This window comes from Arachis ipaensis, chromosome B05 (assembly GCF_000816755.2).
Source record: "Arachis ipaensis cultivar K30076 chromosome B05, Araip1.1, whole genome shotgun sequence".
Taxonomy (NCBI): Eukaryota; Viridiplantae; Streptophyta; class Magnoliopsida; order Fabales; family Fabaceae; genus Arachis; species Arachis ipaensis.
In genome coordinates this window covers 24,380,645-24,383,565 of record NC_029789.2, presented here as the reverse complement: position 1 = coordinate 24,383,565, position 2,921 = coordinate 24,380,645, and positions in this window count along the sequence as shown.

The following is a 2,921-nucleotide window of genomic DNA, read 5'->3' as shown; positions in this document are numbered from 1 at the left end:
TTGCCATCTCTGAATTATGACATAAGTATAAGACTCTGTATGATAGGGTGTTACAAATTTTATGATCAAGTTCCTTTGACTAGAACTCATTAATTATCCCTTTAATTTCTATTTTCATGTAATTGTTTACACTAGGAGTATGTGGTTGGCCTTAATCAAGGCTCTCTTGATGCTGAGAAAGATGTGAAGCCTTCGTTGAAGAGGTTGAGAAGATCCTTGAGACTGCAATTTGATGAAGCTGATGAGTCTCGTGGCTTGAGGAATGATGGCTCCTCTGGACAGGGGGTTAATTGAGGTGTCTGCCCATGGCAGTTAACTAGAGCTACTGATTAGGACTAATCTAGGGTATTAGGTATTTTGGTTGTGTCCATGTAATAGCATTTGATACATTGGATTGTAGTGGATGAGAATATGTGTGTGTTTTCATGTTTTGTATCGAATGGTTTTTGGATTATTTTTTGGGCATCCTTCTCATGTAATAGATTAAGTGCTAGGGTGTGGACACAATATCATTAGCCACTAGGCAAATTAGCTATTTAACCCTTTATGTTTGTACTTATTTATTTGAAATTCAATAAAATGCAATAGCTCTTTTATGATATAAAAATCTCTCATTCCACAATTTAATTCATTCCTTAACTTATGTGATTTTGCCAAGTGAATGCTTTATGATATTTAGATGACTGTATATTCATGTGTTGTTGAATTGATTTGTACTTTTTTGATATATCTATATTGAACAAGTTGGAAGTGATCTTTTGGTCATTTCTTTTGTTTGATGGATTTCTTAGGTACATTTTGCCTAGAATAGTTAATGAAGCCTAGGTATTAAAAAGGTACATTCTTTTTGGAAACGATACTTATGCAAACTATGAAGAGTTAGGAAAAAATACTTATGTATTGAGTAGTGATAGAGTAAATAAATCTATTATATTTAATTAAGAATTAAACAACAAAAATACTTTTTATTAACGTAAAAAATGACAATCCAAGACTGAAAAAATAAATCCGAAACACAAAACAGAAATTTTTAACCCGTGTCTGCTAGTATATATAATGCTAATACACTTCTATAACTAGGGTGAGCACGGTCAGTTTGGTTTGGATTCAAGGTAAAATTAGAACTGAACCGATCAAAATATAATTGGTTCGGATTTGCATTTTTTTGTACATGTATCCGAACCAAACTAAATCGATTAAGAACGGATTGGTTCGGTTCAGGTAATTGGGTACCCAATGACTTTGAAATTCATAAAAAAAACTAAATTTTTATCTTAAAAATTCAACAAGTACAATAAACGTGTAACATCAATAGTGTAAAGTCCCACGTCGGTTGGGGAGGGGAACGAAGCATGCCTTATAAGGGTGTGGATACCTCTCCCTAGCATGACGCGTTTTGACGAGTGAGTGTGGGGGCTTCGACTATCATCCCTATCGTCAAAGGCAAAACTGTGAGACCTTGTATGCCAAAGCAGACAATATCGTGCTAGCAGGTGGTCTGAGCTGTTACAGATGGTATCAAAGTCGGAGCTCAGATCGATGTACCAGCAAGGGCGCTGGGCTTCCTTAGGGGGGTGGATTGTAAAGTCCCACATCGGTTGGGGAGGGGAACGAAGCATGCCTTATAAGGGTGTGAATACCTCTCCCTAGCATGACGCATTTTGACGAGTGAGTGTGGGGGGCTTTGGCTATCATCCCTGTCATCGAAGGCAAAACCGTGAGGCCTTGTGTGCCAAAGCGGACAATATCGTGCTAGCGGGCGGTCTGGGCTGTTACAAATAGAAATAATCCAAGCATGTTAAACACCAAATACATTAAAAACTAAACTAATTAAAATCCAAACATATTAATAGTGAATAATCTTTGTCTAATAAAAATACAAAAGTGCAATAGAAATATTAGAAGCTAAATACAAAAGTCTAGTAAATAATCTTTCAAAGAAGCTAAAATCAAAACACATTAAAATCCAAACATTAGAAGCTAAATACAAAAGGACAATAGAAATATTTGTCTAGTTTTCAAAGTGTTAGTGTTACGAGTTGCAAAACTCACTAAAAGCCATATTTTTTATTTTTTTATTTAATTAATATATAATCAGGTTCACGGGTTGGTTCGGATTCCGCACCCCTAGAACCGATACCCGAACCGATTAGTAACAAAGGTCATCGATTTGGTTCGGGTTGGACCCGATTACTCGTTGGTTCCAGAACCAATTTAATTAGTTCGGTTCGAATTCGGACGGGTAATCGAGTACCCGCTACCCATACTCACCCCTATCTATAACTAACATTAAAAGTATTTTACGATAAAAATATTAATTATATAATACATTTCTTTAACTTTTAATTATCCATTACTTTAATTTCATTTTTTTTAATTATCCATTACTTTCTTTTCTCCTTTTTTTTCATAATGTATTTTGCTCTTATTTTTTTATACTATTTTTTATTAAATTATCAATTAAGTTCTTAATAATCAAGAATAAATTATCATTTTTACCATAAAAATTTTAGACGTTAATAAAATTAATCACAAAAAAATAAAACTAATGATATATTCATAAAAAATAAATTTTATTTGACAACAATATCCAATCGTTAAATTTAAAGTTAAATCCGTTAAATTTTTTCTAAAATTTTTAAATTATCCTTCTTATCATCTTCAACCTTTCAATTCTTTAATACACTCCAATCATTCAACTTCTTTCACTATCATTATCTAACCTTCATTTATAGATTTCTCAAAAACTACTACCACCTATTGAGCACTAGAATCAAACTTCACATATAAGAATACTAGAATCCTCTCACTTCCTTTTCTTCTACTACTTCCTTTCCTAAATCCAATTCCATTTCTCTCCAAAATAGCGATAACAACCATGGTTCGGTGAAGCGTCGATCTCCCTTTCTTTCGTGGCTTCT